Here is an 18,338-nt window from a genome sequence, read left to right on the forward strand (position 1 = left end):
TTTTTTGTAGCCCTCTTCCATCTGCATCAGAAAGGGGCTGGTACCTTCTGATATGAAACTTTTCAAGCTAAACTGGTTCACTTTGATTGGCATAAATTTGGGGGTGCTCCCAGCTGTAGCTGAGCTGGCCAACCTGAGGGAGCAGTAACCTCCAGGAGAGGGAAAGTAACAACCAGTGGTATGGGCTGAGGGCACTCATCTCTTCAGCCAGAAGGACTGGGACCTGTATGTCTGTAAAATTCCTTCAACTGAGTGTATCGGTCCAAATGCCTATGGCTGAAGTTAGGTGAGATGAACCACATCATTTGCCTTTATTATTCACATGAAGAGTGACTAATTTCTCCTAACATCACTGGGAGCTGCAGGTATGCAGCCAAAAGAAGTTTAAGACCCAAATAATTTATAACAGCTTTTGTGAACATTAAGACAGGAAAAAACCCAACACTGAAAACAAACAAAAGAAATGGATACAACAAGCATGTTGCTTCTAGGCTTTGTTTTCACGTGAACAGCTTCTTTGTTGTATGATTTGTATGTGGCAGTAGGATGGAATAATATTTTCAGGCAGGCTGATGCTGTGTTATTAGCAGCAGGCCAGAGGTTTGGAGTTGGTTCCACTCCAGAAATTTTTAATACTGGATCGTAATTCAGTCTTGGATGTAAAGACTGCCTGATTCAATGATTATTGAAGCTATTTGCTTTAATGAACTTTGGAGTGGATTTTTTATATGAAAATATGGAGATGGGATTTTTTTTTTTTTTTGCATTTAGTTTGTTTTTTTCCATCATGATTTTTAAAACAATCACAATTCTGGGCACACATTCTCTACTGCCTCCAGCAGTTTGTTAGAGCCTGCCTGCAAGAAGTTACTGTTCGCTCCAGGCTGCCAGTTGAACGGCTGTGGCAATGCCTCCCTCCTTCCTTTCAGCCAAAGCAAATCCTCCCTATGCAAAATATGCAGACTTGAAGGGTTAGAGGTGGGAGGTGACTGTTGAAGAAGCTCAGCTGGCTGATCAGAGTAAGCCATTACCTCCTGAACTAGAAATGGAAGCATGTCCATGTCTAAGTGAACAGACCAGAGACATGCTGAGGATATGCGATTCTCCCGGTGCCAAACCCGGTAAGTCCCTTTTCCCTCAGTCTCCTCCCTTCCATCACTTTATTCAAGTGGGAGAGCCTCGGTATGCAGCAGTTGATGTTGGTATTGCTACTATTCCAGTGTATGTGTGCTTTTAAAAAAAAATGGAGAAACTAAGACTAAAATTTGTAAAATCTCTGGTATTGCTAAATGTACTTTTGGCATATTTGATATATTACCCTTTAAACAGTTTAGCCAATAAAACATGCTCATTTCTAATGGAGATAAGCACCCTTTAGCTGACCACATACTTTATGCAGAGGAGATCAATAGTATTTACTGAATTGCAAAAACTGGATAAATACAGTATTCGACAGGCAGATTGTGCTGGGACTGAACCCTGGTACCACTGAAGTCAAAATCAAAATATACTGATTTTAATGGGAACAAGTTCTGACCCTTGAGAAATAGAAATAAGGACAAAGCCAAATCTTTTAGGTATTCTTCAAAGAATAAGTATTATAAAACATAACACTTACTGTAGAAGAAAAAAAAAAGCAATAATATTCCTGCCGCAACTGTATTATATTCTCTAGCAAGTGGAATATACTAATGCAAATACAAAAATTCCATTGGCCCATGTAGCCACTTTATCTCGCACATACAAGAACTGCATATGCCTAATAATCTGTCCTTTCTTAGTATGAGAGAAACTGTGTATGGTCTGGCTTCTTTCTTGCAGAAAAGAATCTATCCATTGCACTTTTGCCACTATCATTATTACTTGTCTATCAAGTTCCCATCATGAAAAATGCAAGCAAAAGGGATTTTTATTTCTACATTCTATATACAGAACTCTGCATCCTCTACTCTTTCCCTAGTCCAGTTAAGATTGTTATATTAGATACTATTGTTTAATCAATGATTAAAATGTAAATAAATCACATTTTCCCTTTCTGCTCTTAATGGTTACAGTACATCTTTGCAGTGAGTTTTAGCATTTTGGAAGCCAATGAATAGTTTCTGTACCGAAAGTGAAGCATTGCACTTTGAGGATATGTTACAAAGCACCCATGAGGTCTGAAGGAGAAAGCCCATCACATGAGGGACTGTAACCAATATATCAGATTTCATTTGTGGGTGTTTTGCAAACCACCTCAAATCTCCAGATTCCAGTGTCCTGGCAGTTCTAGAGTACTTGTATGATTGTTTTATTTTTCTTTTCTACCACCTCATACTCTTCTAAGATTTGTTATTCTCTCTATATATACTCGTATAACAAAAACATGCATTTACTAAGAATTCTTCCGGTTGTCAAAAGTTTTGCTAAGGAGACAGACATTCAGGTGAGCAGGGTAAAGCGGACAACCATGCCATTAAGAAATTTGCATTGCCTATTTAATATCACATTTGATCACTGTTTGTAAAATACAAACCATTTGTAGCTCTATAGCTCTTCCCTGATCATACAGCGATTTCCAACCAATGCTGTAGAATAAAACATACCAATGGACTGGCAGCTAAAATTAGTAATTTTGAGAATAACTTCACCCTGCAGATCCTTCCTGTAAGATTTTCAGATCTGGCTCCCCTGGAGGCAAGTTTGCAGCATGATTGTGGTTCTCCTGCTAGAAGCTATGCAATATTAAAATAAAGGGACCCCTAAATGACCCACTCCCACTCTTGGAATGCCCCATCACCCTATCCCCTTCTCTCCCTCCCAAAGTAGATGTAGCTCATATATTTCTAATGCTGAATGTATTCAAATTGAAGACACCAATTTTCTAGGGCTTTTAGGAATTCTCTCTGCTCTGAAAGGAGACAGATCACATGCTTAAGTGGCAAGGGTTCAGTTATTTTGAGAGATGACACCAAGTCCTACAGAGAGGTGGATGTGCATGCAATCAGGCAAAGAATCAGCAAGATATGCTAGTGCCAGGCAAAGTTTTTGTCTGGCATCAGCAATGTGTGTTGCCCCTCAGTATCTGGACTCAAGGAATGAATCTTAATTCGTCTGGTAACTGGAAGACCCCCCTCTGATCAAATTTTGAAAACCACAATCCAGTAATAGCTGTGTGGGTAGATGAGAGGTTGGACATGCATTAAAATAAGATTTCCTGAGTGTTTTGATGTTTCATAACAAAAGCAGCAAGTGTAGCAAACCACATCAAACTTGTACAGCTCAACCAATTAAAAACATCAGCAAGTCATCTGTGCACTAAAGTCCCTAAAGGTTAGTGAGGTGAATTATTTCCTCCTGGGCTTTAAGGCCCACCACAAGTTGGAGGAAACTGGTTAATCCTCATAAACTATACTAAGGACAACATACTAAGAATATTTTCTGTACGTCTGAGTTGGCATGGCAGCATGGAGCTGAAAGCAGAGGCAGGAATAAGGAGTAAAGAGTGCCAGTATTCATCACTGTGGATTTATTTATTGCTTTGCTAGGCCAATGCATGCCCTTCACTTGAAAGTGGTATTAACTGAGGGAAGTATTCATCATCTCCTTTGTCTGACATAAGATATGAATCTGGTCTAAAGACTGCTTAAAGGAAATTATTTTTGAGCATTAAGTAAAAAAAAATCTTGGTTTGATTTTCATCAAGGCTGCAGTTATGGCCACAAATAGCTAAGTAGAATACCATTTAATTGGGCTGTAACTGACAGCACATTATATTCCCCTAGCCCCAAAGCTGCGTCTTGGGCCACTTGCTTCTGATCCAGTCACACGCATCTAGCTTATGATGGCTATTCAAAGATCAGATAAAACAGTTAGCATTACTGTATTTTTTGAGTCTAAACTTTGTGATTACAGTTTTTCTGAGAGTAATATTTTCCATGTAAAGTATACTTTACAATGTATTGGAATTTAACTACAAAGATATACACCTTCATAAGTACAGGCTATTAAAACGATTTACTAGGATGTCAACAAGTACCTATATGTACATAAAAACAGAATAATTTGGCTTGTTTTAATGCACTGAGCCAATCCAGCAGTGTGCCGTCAAGTGCTATTGAGAATCACTTTGCACTAACAGGATGACATGACTGGAATCGCATTCAGTGAACATCTTAGTTCTTCTGAATGATCCAGAGTTGAAATGAATGACTGACACTTTGTGAATAAAAGAATAAAGCAATTGTGCCATTCACACTGCACCGAGGGTGAAAATTTACTTTCATTACATTGGGTATTAAGATTCACTATATTAGAGTTCATTAAAGTAGGTTGGAGAATGGGACTCAGTGAATAATTAACAATAAGTCTTTTATCAGGGAAATTTAGTTTTTCCTTCTCCTTGTAGAAAAACCATAAGCAGATCACAGCTGCTTCAGAAGTGTTTGTTAGTCGAACCTATTTTAGAAATAGGATCTTTTTCTTTCCAATTCTTAGCAGTTTGGATTGATTGTCATTTGTCTTTGAGGTTATAAGGTACTTGTTAGTCATGTAGCATTGATTAGCTATAGTTTGTCATATAGGTACATGATTATCTCTCTCCCAGTTGAATGTGTTTGCCTGCTTTTCCAGAGCGAATATCAGCATGTACACATGCAAATGTAAATTTTTTCTTCACCAAAATCTCTTCAGTGATACTTTGAAGGCCATTTACCATGAATGCTGGTGCCAAAAAAAAATGAGGTTCTCTGAGTTTCTATAAAATGTAGACAAAAAAATCTGGTGTACGAGTAAATCCATTTGAAATAATGACAATATTTGCAAAGTATTTTTGCAATATTTCACTTTCTTTACTAGGTTGTATTGATGAATATTCAAATTTGAAAGAAATTAGATAGACAAAGAAGCCAAATAGTCAAAAACAATAAGTCTGACATGCAAGATATGCAACAGATAGCAAACATCTGCATTACAGTTTGCAGTGCTTTGCTACAAAAGGCATATTTTGAATACAGAGACCATGACGATATTTTTCACAACACTTGTTTGTGTTTATGGCTCCACTGAAGTCATTTTGCCATTAAGTGCAGTGAGATCAGTATGTTACCCAATACAATTGACCATTGTCCTTTGTAACGGCCCAGTGTGCACAATGTTCTGCAGGCTTCCTCCTTCAAATGATAGGATCCCTCATGCCACTTATTTAGCTTTTCTCTAGTAGTAAGTGCCGGTATCTGGTTTGAGATCAGTGGATTAAAAGCTTTACAGAGTGCTGAGAATTATTATTATCTTAGTTATCACTATTTTTCAGAAGTATTTCCCAGGAGTGCAGAAACTCAGGGCCTCTAGATTGCAGGGTCAGACAATGCTGAGTGCCTGACACTATAATAACAAGAGAATTCATTCAAATAGAAATGGTAGTTGCCTCCTACTAGTTCTGATAGCACTCAGGTAAAGGAAGGATGTCAGAGGATGCCTGTGGGAAGAGATCCATCTCTAATCAAAAGCCATCCAAGAAGTCAATAAAATTAATTTCTCATTCACAGCTGATAGAGGAAAAGGTGCATTTACAGTAAAATAGAGATACTGAATCCCACTAGCAAAATAGCACACACCTTATACTTAAAAATACATAAAGCTCTCTTTGAATGCCTTTTCAGAGCTCATGTTGCCAACGGTTATGCCTTACCTCTTTTATGTGACAAACATGCCTGCACACCTGGCAAGTAGCGAGCTGTGCTCTTGCGCAGAGGTGGATTGGGTTACAAGGAGGGGGCAGTGCCGCGGAAGTCTCAGGAGGGATGTCTAAATTATTTTTTAAGAAGAAAAGCTTCAAATGGAAAGTGTAACCCAATGCTTTCTAAACGTGGAGGCATGCTTAAAGAGCAGTGCTATTTGGTTTCTCTCTGCTTTAGAGAAATTTAAATCCTCAGTAAATAAATCCTGCTCTTCAAGTACTGAACAAATGAAAATTGCCTGATCAAAATTTAGAGAAGCTCCTGCTGCACCTACCAAGAGCAGGGTGGATGGGGAAAGAGCCAAACTTGCTAAAGGAGAGCTAAAGCTCAGCTTCTAGCACCAGAGATTACAAGGAGCTAAATTCTGTCCTTGAGTCAAACTCAGTGGAGCCGGGATAGCCTGAGTGTAAGCTGAGAGCAGAGCCTCACCTTCCTGGAGGAAGATCACAGCCAAAGGGAATGCGCTTTCCCGTAGTAGAAACAGCTACTTTCAGAATAAGAGTCTTTCTCACTTCGAAGCCTACACGCATGATGAGCATAGACTTCACAAAAATAGACAGGGGGAGAAAGCCGGGAAAACAGAAAACTGTTGGAAAATTTTTAAAGCACCTAATATATGTGGAAAAATTCTTTCATATTCTTGTGCAGTTGTGATCTCTCGGCACAGGTGTGAGCGCAAACACATTCCCCCGCAGTGGAGGCTGTCAGCATGGGAGAGGAAGTAAAAGTGTTCATGCTGATGAAATGCACTTCTAAAACATTGCTGGCTGGGACACGTTCTTATAATATTTTTGCTTGAGTATGATCAGGTCTGTGGTCAGAGAAGTAGCACGGATGTGGTAGGACTCATGCAGAGCTGGCCAGGCCTCTTTCAACAAACAGTTTGGTTTAGGGTGTCTTTTTTCTTCTGGAAAATGTCAGTCAAGCAAAAGCAATCCCAGTTCAGCAACTCAGCTATGCCTGTGCACTCTGAGGAGTCATTGGAGCAGAGACTCAAACCTGCATCAGTAACACTGAAGGTGAATGCTCAAACTTGCTGGACTGTAGAATCCGTCTCTCATTAAGTTTAATGAATATTTAATTATTCCTAGAAATTGGAACATCTCAGAAATGAGAGAGAAATCCTCCTTTTGAGTGATCAGCCTAGTAGTTAGAACACACACGTGGGATTAAAAGTTCAGGTTTTGAGTCCTTGCTTTGACCCATTCTGGGCAGACTTGAGACTATGAGGTGGAAGATCCTAACCATGAAGCTTACTGGCTAATTCACTGTCAGGCCTTTTCGCTGCTCTTTTAGGCAAAAAAACCCCAAAAAAAAAAAAAGGGCAGAAGATGTAGTTCCTCCTCATACAGTAGAGGATCAATTAGAATGGCCCATATATGTGATAGGTAGAAAATCTTTTACACTCCCCTTGTTCTAGGCAGGAGCACAAGTACATGTTTATACTAAGCAGAAGTAAGTGATTCAGGTGCAGGGTAGCTAGGATAAATGCAAGGTCCCATCTTGCAAGAACCATAAACATCTGGGATAAACTTAGCCTTGTGTAGAGGACTCAGAAAATGGCTTCTACAATATTTGCTTCATCTTTAAAGCTAACTTCTTCACAGCAAGATCTTTTCCCCCCGTCCCATGCCCCATTTTACTTTCAATAGCAATTCTCTTCATTATTTTATCTGCTATCACTGTTTAAGCTGAAAGTAGTTGGGGATTAAAACCAGGCAAGAAGATGGAGAGGTATATAACAGTGCTACAAGGCACAGACAAACTAAACTTATTCTGCATCCTCTTATGGCCCTTAGAGACTATTGAAAGAGGGCCAAAAGAGGTCCCACAAGAGCAAGGAGCCTTTAGTGTATTCTTCATGTTTCTCCCACAGATAATTTGGAAGAAATACAGTGCACTTTTGTATGCCCCAAAGTAAAATTACAACCAGCTGATGGAACTATCTCAGCAGCAACGACAAGAGTCAACTCAGAAAGGCAGGGTTTGTTGCCAAATAACACAGACTGTTTATAATGAATATAAACAATTACACTGCTGACCAGATTCCCAATACACTTCCCTCCACAGAATATACAAAATACTGCTCTGGCACTGGTCTCCCAAATATTTGCCATATATTGAGCATTTTCAATTAATGAAATTCAGTGGAAATGCAACAGAGGGAAATCCACACCACACTGTTACCATTCCCTAGCATTTTTTGTTCCACATACTTATTTTTGCCTTTCATATTCTAATCCTACATAAGCAAAATGCTTCTTGATCCACCATGATCTCTCCCTAATTTTTTGATCCCACATTGATTTTTCTTGTCTTCTCATGTAACAAGTTTAACATTGAGCACAGACAAGAAGACAAAGGGACATCCTGTGGGAGCAGGTATCATCACATTGCAGCTTCCTTGGCCATACTGATAAGTCTTGCCATTTTTCCTCTTACCTCTTTCTCTGTCACATCTTGGTGCAGATCTTCACAACATGACTCGTCTTCCCAGAGCTGAGACCATATGGAAACTGGTGATAGTACAGAAGAAAGGCTTTCCACTGTAACATCCACCCAAGTGGACTGAGCCTGGACACCGTCAAGCATCTGAAAGCAGAAACTTAAGAGGTTTCTAGTGCACTGTAAAATGTAAACCCTCCTGTGGGTCAGTATTAAGGGAACAAAAGTATCCACAACAGACAAGAGAAGAATCTTGCAAAAGAAAACTCCTTTCAAAGGTCTAGTGATAGAAATATATTATGTATGATGTTAACACATGTATTTTGCAAGAAAGGTCCATAAATCATCATTTCAATGGGTCATGAACTTCTAACTCTGCATTCAGCTCAGCAATTTCATTAGAGCAGAATAACCTTATTTCCATATGAAGAGCAGTCACAGTGCTAATTCTAAAGTAACAAATTGTTCTTTTGTTTCAAAACTTATTAGTACTATCACTGACAGATGCGGGGGGAAAAAAAACAAACAAACAAACAAGAAAAGCTGTCCCTTCCAATGTTGTCCACAGAAGGGAAGTTGAAGAATGATGAAGACGATGGCCCACTTACTGCAATTTTCTGTTGGGGTCAAAGGAATGTGTTTTGCTGGCAGAAGATAAGTTGCAGTAGTTATTACTGGAGTCAAAGGCAACCTCTATGTATACGAGTTTGGAGCACAACTTCTATCAACTGCTTACAGATTTCAGTGCTGTAGTTCCTGAATCACGTTGAGATGCAGACAACTATCAGTCAGTACTAGTCCACACAATGTCAACTTGCAGAAATAATATTCCTTACCCATAAATGCCTCTGACAAAGTTTTATAAATAATAAGCTGATGTTTCCCAGTTGCTCCCTATATAAAATAATTGTAGAATCACACAGAGTAGCTGAGGTTGGAAGACACCTCTGGACATCATCTAGTTCAACCCCACTGCTCAGAGCTGGATCAGCCAGAACAGGCTGCCAAAGGACTGTGTCCAATTGGGTTTTGAGCATCTCCAAGGATGGAGACTCCACAACCTCTCTGGGCAACCTGTTCTAGTGTTTGACCATACTCACAGTGAAAAAAGGCTTTTCCTTATGTTTAAATGGAATTTCTTGTCTCTCTGTTTGTGCCCATTGCCTCTTTTCCTTGGGCACTGCTGAGAAGAGTCTGGCTCTGTTTTCTTTAAGTCTCCCCCATCAGGTAATTTATACACATCAGTAAGATCCCCCTGAACCTTTTCTTCTCCAGGCTGAACAAACCCAGCTCTCTCCTTGTCTGGCAGGTGCTCTGAGACCTTAATCATCTTCTTGGTCCTTCACTGGACTCAGTCCAGTATGTCTGTGTCTTCCTTGTGCTGGGGATCCCAGCACTGGATACAGCACTCCAGATGTGGTCTCATCAGTAAAATACATCCGTTAACTACTGTGTCTCTATACTGTATTCACATATAGTCCCACATATCTTCCTTTTTTCCCTTAGAATGCTGCTCTTATCTCCAGAATGTTTTTCTTGTAAGAAACAAGAATTAGTATAGCACAATTATGGAAAAGATAGCTTTTCTCTGTGATTTCCTCAAACCACTGCCACCAACTTTATTACGAGTGTTAGGAAGATATCTGATGGGTGAGTTGTGGATTAAGCTGCATCTGTCTTTCTAGAAAGCTGTATTTCTGATGCTGCCCCACCATCTCACTGCTCCCCCTCCCTTCGCTCATTTCCACCTGCCATCCCATTGGGGTCGGGCAGTCAGCAACAGGCCCTGAAGTTCTGACCCCTCATCTCAGCTAAACTCACTCTTAATATTGAAGAAGTTTCTCAGTTTTCAGTTTTATGGAGTGCAGATCCAGTTGTGCACTTACCAAAGCTGATGACATTGACATTGACTTTATCAAAAACAGGACTGGGCCTGTGATGCTGTGATTTAAGTTTCAGGTGAAGATACAAACTCTCTTGAAAACAATGAACTGTCATACAATATTGGGTGCCAACCAATCAGTCAGGTATTTTCTTGGGTTCCCTGCAAAACACTGTACAGCCTTGGGTATAGCAAATATGAAAATTAATGATAAAGTATGATACATTTGAATCGAGCCTTGAAAATCTGCAGCTACTGCAGCTGTGGGTGCCTTACGCTAACTACATCCTGTTTATAAACAGCTGGCACAAAAATGTCATTTTTCTGATTTGAAGCCACTTGCTGTAGCCAAATATGTATTTCATGATAACAAAAGTGTCTTAGCCAGTTAGAATTCATTTCTCTCCCCCTGGAAATAAACAGTAATCAGGTTGCTCATTGGTGGCAGTTGCTCCATTTGTATATGCAGCTCCGTCTCCCTCCTGCTATGAACATGCAGATCTCTCCACACTCATTAGTTTCTGAAGTGCCTCTGGTCACCCTGCTTGTTGTAGCTGGCATTTTTAAGCTGTCTGGGTGACAATACCACAGCTTTACCACCCTCTGCTGAAGACAAAGATAACTTTAAAATGTATATAAAAGAAAAAAAAAAAAACTACCATGCCACAAATCAAATAAAGCTGACTGTTGAACTTTGTGTCTTAGCAATGGATTTTCAATGCTAAGAAAGGGTGGTAAGAAAACACCTCTTGCACATGGGTGGCTCTTATCTGTAAGGACTGGATCAGGCAGTATCTTTGTCCCATGCCAATAAGCCTGGTGGATTGTGTTTGCAGGGCTGGGTCAGAGTAAGGCACATTCTCAGAAGCTAAGTTTGTTCAACATACATGCACATGCTCCTGCTCTCAACATAATAGCCTGCCTTCACAGCACCAGCTGGTGCTATGCTTTCTGTGTTGTTCTGGTTTATTTTTCAATGAAAGATAGTTTAGCAGACTGCAGTAAGCTCCAAAGCTTAAGTTCCAAAAAATATATTTGTGTTATTAAGAAAAACCTGAATCAACAACTCCTTGTAGGCTTATATGCAGGCTGCATGAGCAGGTTTGTGAAGGGTGTGTACATGCTGATCTTGCAGAGATTTACATCGGAGTGTAACCTCTCTCTCCTCTAGTAGTCCCAGAGAAGTGGTTGTGAACCCACAATATGTTAACAAACCATTAGTGTGGTTTAAGACATCACTGCTTTACTTTCCCCAGTTACCAGTCCAGTGTCTGAAATTCCACCACATTTATGCGGGAGAATGGTTTCCAGGACTTCTCCCTGTTTTTCCTCTAGGCTGTCATGGATTTAAAACTACCTTAGGTTTAAATAGTTAAAGCAGGTGGTTAAGCCGGCTGCTTGATTTTGCCCAGAGAGCACAAGTAAGAGGCATGTGATCTGTTCTGCCAGCAGAGTTACAGGGCAGCAATGGTTGGCAGAGGGGTGGTAAAAAGCAGCTGGGCCTGGTAATTGAGCATCAGCACGCAGGAGGGGATGCGTGTGCTCAGCCTGTGCACCTGGTCCTGCACCAGCACTGGTGCTGGCAGACTCCTGTGCCCAAGCAGAACCCCAGCAGCTGCCTGGGACAGGTTTGGAAGTCCTCTGGCAAATCTCATCACAGGACTGGAAACTTTGGTCTCAATCAGGAAGACTGCTCAGATCATTAATAATTCCAGTCTACGTCAGTGCGCCTTGAGTGCGTGTTCGAGGCTTAGCCATCTGCAGATGGAAGGGAACATGTCCAGGGAATTTAACTAAGCCACAGGACTTTGCACTGAAGCAGCTACCGAATGCTCATACTGTCTGCTCCATCCACTCCTTGGCGGGACGCAGCGTCTGACGAGCAGGTGGTAACAAACAGCTTGAGGAAATTGCTGCATCTGCTTTGTTAAGTGAGCATGTGTCTGAGCCCTGAATCCATCTTTCAATCAAGCCTTTAATAGGAAAATGTAATCCTGAAAATGATAGTTCTGAATGGGACCCAGTAAGGAATAGATGGAAATGAAGGCCTGGTATAGAGTGAAATCACAACAAAAAATCAGTCAAAGTGCTGTAAAAAGTCGCACCGTGCTGAAAGCAATCATAATTGCACCCGTCAATTATGAAACTGTAAACTGATGTTTGAAACTGGCCAATCCCCTGTCTAGTTTCACTTGCAAGCTTGAGTCTAGCTTCAACAAAGAAACCCAACAATAAACCAAAGCAAAATCATGAGGAGACATGGATGCAGTGTTTACATTGCCATCCCTTTCACTGGGCTATGACAAGAGAGAAACTAGAGAAAAACAAATTGTAAACTACAATCTTATCTTGCTATTCCCCTTCCAGGATTGATGAGTAATAAAAGTAATTAGCCAGAAATGTTTTTAAAACTTGTCAAATACATTATTTGACAAATACATTCATAAATCATGTATCTAGTCACAAACTGCGTGAGCTCTGAAAACTACCTCATCATTTTAAAAGAACTTGAAAATCTCATTTCATCCATTGATGAATCACCTGCCCCGATTAGCAATAAACTGGCACAAGCAAGACAGAGACATTTTTATCCTTCGCATCATATGAAGTGCATTTCAGGACACTTACACTTTGCTGAATTTGAGCAAAGGCAAAAAAGGCACACACGTGTGCATGTGTGTGTGTTTTGAGACAATGGATGCACACATGTGGGTTTGGGGCAATGCTCTACATCTGTGTGAGCTCTCACTCTGGTTTCTCTGCAAGGATTCTCCTCTGCATAGGGAGCTGTGAAGACCCATAGGCACAAGGAAAGCTGAATCTCTCCTCTCAAGTGATCCCCGGGCAAGCTGCAGTTTCTGAATTGGGAAAAGACCCACTTAGTCCTTTAGGCACTCAGAAAAAGAAATTATTATAGGTCAAAATTGCATTCTTATAAACAGCAACTTTAATCTTAAGCGGTCAGGTAGCTCCATGCAAACGGCTCATGCAAAGAACCTGTGTCACCTCCAGAAACCCAAATGCATCTTCTTTAGAATAAGGCCTTTTCTCCACCCACCCAGATGGCACTCATTGAGGTTGAGAAGCACATTGCCCTCTCATTCATCTCCCTCCTTCTTACTGTAGGCCTTGACAACAGCTGAATTTGATAAAAGTGGGAAGAGGTTTAAAATCCGTATTTATATGACTGTTTGTGTAATTGCAAGAGTGCTTGTCCTGCACAGTTATCTGACAGTGGCTTTCAGACCTGGTGGACACTTCATCTGGAAACTGATTTTTTCCTCATATACTGCTCATGACCATGCATTGTCACTTAATTAGGCTGAAATTAAATAAACGGATCCAATCCAATTCACCAAGGTTATGGACTCATATCTGTGTGCTGGACTGTAGTAACTGGTTGCTTTGCACTGCCAGGGGATGTAAATTGTGTGCTTGGTTTGGTGCCTACACAGTGTGTACTGAACTCCTACATGATCCTCAGGGAGTCCCTAAGCTGTGGCCAAACCCAGCTTCACCAGGTACTTCTCCAAAAGGAAAGTTAAATTCTCAGTTCCTTGCAGTCTAAAATACAGTCATTTACAATACATCTCTGAATCATGGTCAGTTCATGGTGCTTCTGTTATCCATTATCAGTAAGCTGATTATACTTTTGTGCTTTTTTTTGCCATATACTCAGTGACATTTGCAGATGAGCCGGCTGGAAGTATGATGTTTTGGTGAGGGGGAAACAGTTCACAGATATGCACTGGTTTTCACAAAAATTTCAGCTGGAAAAGATTTGGATCTAGGAAGAAGGGAAAGAGAGGAAGAAAAAAGAAAAATAAGTCCTTTATTCAAAATGAAATATCTGAAAGCAGTGCTTTTGGTGCAGAGCTGAGTGGGAACCCACTACTAAGCCTCAGAAGTTGCTGCAAAATGGAAGTATTGCCTGCTGGATCATTTTCTCCATTTCACAGGCTGAGAATGTCAGGTCCTAGCTGAAAGAGGAACCCAAGTCTTCCCATCTTGAAGTCAAGGTACACGCTCTCTCTTGCTTTCTCCTGAGCATTGTTCTGGCTCATCTCTATTAATTCACAAGAAGCTGTACCATATATTAGTAGACAACTTGGCCTTGGAATTTATTTTGCAGGAGATTTTGTTATTGCCTCATAAACACAGAGCTCCCTTGAATTGTCATCAAAATACATCACCATAAAATTACTGGAGCAATAGAAGAAAAAACCTACAGCATTGCTACACCAAATTCTGCTTCAAGTATTACACTGCTCTTCGGTGAAATTCACTGTACTTGCAGGGATCTAACAGCTTTGCCATATTCTTTCACTGATATGGGCAGTCCAAAAGAAGCAATCACACTTTGAGCAAAAGATGATTTAATTTCCATGGGACTGTGGGCTCCAATCTAGTAGGACCATCTTAACTCTTCTTATATGCAGCCAGCACTAGCTGCTGTTCTTCACTACTTTGCACCTTAGATAGACATTTATGTCTGAGTAAAGTAGCTGCAATTTGTATCTGAGTAAAGCAGGGCTCTTGAATTGGAAGCGCTTTCCATGGGTGTAAATGACAAGCCCAAGGCAGCAGCAAACCCAGCCCAAGAGATACAGTTAGGCCATTTCAGGGAGGAGGGGAAATGAGACTTTGATTATTGTGATCTGTACTGGGTAGATGTTAAAAGCTGTGTGACACTTTGCAGGAGAGGAAAATTTTGGGTTTGCTGAGCCACGGTGCCTCATTTCCCACACCTGGTGCGCAACATGCAATGCAAGCAGGGAGCCCTGCACACACCACAGGTAGAAGCATTTCCATGAGGCTTCCTGCACCTCACTTTGTGAAGGGTTTTGGGAACCTCCTAGATGTGCAGATACAGATGATGTTATGATATGAGCACTGCAATTCTCGGTAAATAAACTGTTGGAAAATGGCAGTACCAAATTAAATGGCAATAAAGCTTTTGTTGTTTCAGTTTTATGCAGGTTTTAAGACAGAATCTGTGATGAACTGCATGGTGTATGCTTGCACCAAAATAAAGAGGGTAGCATGGCATATAAACAAGCTTAGCATTAGACCAGTATCTTTTTCAAATTATGACTCACTAACAGAGTTTTACAGAAATTTGATTACAATTTTACTGCATGGAGAACTCTTTTGCATCTGTTTCACAGATATCCACCTTTTAAATTTTATTTAATTTGTATTGATTTTTCCTGCACTTCCATAAGCAGGCCTCACACATCTGAGCACACGCAAAAATGATTACTTAAGTGATGATTTAAAAATAATGGATGTGCATTAGCACATGAATGATTAATTCCTTTTTGTGAGTACAAGCATCCAGGCTATGGCTGAGTAAAATATTGATGGTACAAAGGAAATGAGCTGTTTCTTAATTTAGTTTTGTTCTGGTAATGTGTAACTAATGTTGCTTCCTTCTAGCAGTATGCATTTAGTGACCCTTTTAAATTTTAATACCTAGTGATAGCTAAACTAATAGCTTCACGGGACATATAAGAGGGGATTTTGAAAAGATGCAGATATAGTTTACATGCATTAATTTGAGACTCTCTGTAACACATTTCATACAAATAGGTACTACAGAAGAACCTAGATAAAGTCCCCACACACAGGCTGGCATTTCACTAGAAAGCTGAGGCTTTCTTTGCACAAGACACATTGAAAGGTGGAGATTTCATTGTCATATTAGTCTCATGAGGCTGTGGCATATGAATCCCAGTTCATCAAGGCCTGATGCTCTTGTGATGCACTTGAGAGTGTGGGGATTTGTGAGACTAGTACAAAATGAGAACAGGACTGCTCTTACCACCTGATACTTGGGCATATGTTTACACTAAATGTAGGGGGACCTGAGCGCTGAGATTAACCCTGTGCTGGACTCCTACAGCCCGAGTCAGAGATACCTACATTGTGGTTTCTCACTGTTCCCACAGCTGTTGAGGTGTTTCTGGAAGTTTTTGCCATGACTACAGCATCCTGAAGTGTTTTCCCACATATTTGCTGGGAAATGTCACAGTGGGGAGAAAGGCACTGAAAGACAAGCACTACTCACGTGGTCCTGCCCGTACCTTCATTGCAGAGTATGGCAGGCCAGTCTCACCCATCCAAAACTTAAACCTGGTGCCTGGTGAAGCAGAGCAGTATGGGCCCAAAATCAAATAGAAACGTTTTAAATAGTCTGTAGGTGTGGCTGGGCAGCAACGCGTGTAAGGACACAGGTTATGGTAGAGCACAGCTACAGGCTTTGACATCCTCAGATGGGAATACAACCTTGTTACTAAAGGTTGATATACAGACTGAATCACTGGCACTGCCTACCCACTGCCCATCTGTTAGAATGGCACGTTGCCCACCGACGTGGTGACGTGCCAGGTTTCATTTGAAGTAGGTGCCTTCTAACAATGGGTTTAGAAAGCAGCCTGTTGAAGACAGCAACTGACACTTCTTTCTTCAATAGGCTATTTTTGGAGTGGGAACACTTGCTAGCAGCAAGTGCAAAGGGCCTAAATCAGCTTCTGTTAGTCAGCTGCAAAAAAATCTTCTTTGCTACAGTAACAGAAAGTTTGGGCTAAAAAGTAAAGCGATTGTTTGCTTTTGTACTTGCTGGCCTTGCATGGGTATGTTTATTGTGGCTACTTAATCCCACTTTACCAAACTGCATGGCAATTTGCAGGTGAGAAAGGAAAAGGAGGAAGAGGAACAGTGTATTGCTTTTGAGACAAGAAAGGGTGCTTTTTGTTTAATTTTAAACCATGATCCTTTGATATTTTCCACTGCTGCAATGGATATTATATGGTAATCCTTCCAGGACATTTTATATGTGAGCAAGAGCTTCAGGGTTGGTCCTCCAGGATGACATTTGAAAAACATAGTTCACATTTTTTTCCTTTGGCAACTGAGCGAAAAGAAGGATCTTCATGCAGTCCCAATGAAAATCAACAGGCTTTCTGTCATCAGGTCTTTTTGAAAGGGTTTTGAAGATCCTAGGGAAAACACAGACTTTGGCTCTGTCAAAAGTCCATGAAGGGGTGTAGATCAGAGAGCAAGTTAACGCATGCACTTCTCCCTGGTGACGTTCTGGATACAGGATGCCTGAAACGTGGGCAGGGTGTAAAACCGCACGGCTTTAAGAGCAGCCCAGATGGCCAGCAACCCCAGGAACACATGCACACGTGCTACCCTGATCCTTCTAGGAAGGATTTTGAATCTAAATTGTCAGCCTGACATCAGTGCCATGACATTACTGATGGGCAGGAGTGATACATGATCCACCTTGCAGAGAGCTACTCGCTTGGGTCTCTAGTAAGGAGTAATATGGCCTAACTTCCCTCTTCTGACATGTCCAAAGCTTACCTGAGCTTGAGTCCTAGCAATACAATGTGATGGGAGTCCGAGCTTGACTATGGCTCTAACCTGCTCTCAAAATCACCTGTCCCTGGATACGCATTGGACGGTCTGCTTTCTCCCCCCTCTGCCTGTATTGTCTTCCACCAACTCCACTCCCTTCTTCATCACTTGGCCAGGACAAAGCGCTGTCCTACCTGGCAGTGCACTCCGAGTCTGGGGCGGTGCAGGGGGACTTGCCAGGTGGCAGGGTGCCAGCTAAGCCTGTGCTTCATGCAGCTGGGTCCTGTGTACCACATATGGAGAGTGTTTCTGTATGGTCTGGCTACACAAGGAGGTAAAGACCTTTCCATCCCTCTCTGGTTTAGTGTTGAGCTCTTGGTCTGATGCACATATATGGCTAATGATGACAGGGAGAGAAAACACCAACTAGGCATTCTCTGCGAGCATGCAAAGTACATATGCACAAAATAAACAATCATTGAGATTCTTCTGAACACAGGAAGTTATGCAGGCAGCATCTGAAGTACTCAGATAAAATATCCAACTCTGAAACAGCTTTTGATAGGAAAGCTGAGAATAACCTGTAGTTATCTTTGGCTACTGGACAGTAGAGACTTTATTATAAAATGATTTATTTGCTATAACATGGCAGCTAAAATCCTGGCACTTTATTGTGCAACTAATTAAAAAAGTCAAATCTATAAAAGGAGCTGGAAAACTTTGGCTGGAGCCACAAATACCGTTTCTTCCATTGCTTCCCAGATAGGGAACCACTTTTCGTGCCCTCCTCTTATCCGCAAAGACACAGAAAAGAGGAGATCTGTAGCTAACAGCCACAGCAGCTATGACTGCATCACTCCAAGCAACAGAGGGAATAGAGCGCCTGCAGCAGTCTTTGTGCTTCACCAAGAATGGAGATGTCATGGCTT

General features: G+C 41.1%; 1 protein-coding gene across 5 annotated transcripts in view; it reads left to right on the forward strand.

Moving 5' to 3' along the window:
• The window catches only part of SEMA6D (semaphorin 6D), a 247,306-nt gene that overhangs the window by 188,632 nt on the left and 40,336 nt on the right, over positions 1 to 18,338 (forward strand). The window contains exon 1 of one of the 5 annotated variants that reach the window (XM_087743954.1): positions 1,028 to 1,121. The exons of the other annotated variants lie outside the window; for them this stretch is intronic. The gene's annotated coding sequence lies outside the window, so the exon portion shown is untranslated. Of the gene's footprint in view, positions 1 to 1,027; positions 1,122 to 18,338 lie in introns of those variants that run through there. 5 annotated transcript variants of the gene reach the window in all.

This window comes from Nipponia nippon, unplaced genomic scaffold (genome assembly GCF_047370975.1).
Source record: "Nipponia nippon isolate SJK-2023a ecotype South Korea unplaced genomic scaffold, ASM4737097v1 scaffold_9, whole genome shotgun sequence".
In the NCBI taxonomy this organism is placed as follows: Eukaryota; Metazoa; Chordata; class Aves; order Pelecaniformes; family Threskiornithidae; genus Nipponia; species Nipponia nippon.